At 28.1% G+C, this 278-nt stretch overlaps 1 protein-coding gene across 1 annotated transcript in view; it reads right to left on the bottom strand.

Moving 5' to 3' along the window:
* LOC119593138 (transcription elongation factor A N-terminal and central domain-containing protein 2-like) overlaps positions 1–278 on the bottom strand; it is a gene marked incomplete in the record, with an annotated part of 4,513 nt that overhangs the window by 2,193 nt on the left and 2,042 nt on the right.

Here is a 278-nt window from a genome sequence, read left to right as displayed (position 1 = left end):
ATATTTTGCAAGAAATAATCACATTCTTAGAATGATTAATTGATCTAACTTGACTAAATATACTACACATAAATCACAGCTGCTATAGCCAATAACTTACCGAAACATCTATTTTGCAAATATGAAGAAAATGTTGTTATTAATTTCATATCAACTGCTAAATATACCAAATAACTTGACACAAGCTCTTAACTGAAAAATGGTTGTAGAGACTACTATTACGGATCTGTTTATTTCAAAAGTATACAAGTTGTGTACACCTTGCAAATAAAAATGGT

This window comes from Penaeus monodon, chromosome 31 (genome assembly GCF_015228065.2).
Source record: "Penaeus monodon isolate SGIC_2016 chromosome 31, NSTDA_Pmon_1, whole genome shotgun sequence".
Taxonomy (NCBI): Eukaryota; Metazoa; Arthropoda; class Malacostraca; order Decapoda; family Penaeidae; genus Penaeus; species Penaeus monodon.
This window is presented reverse-complemented; position numbering and strand designations above follow the sequence as displayed.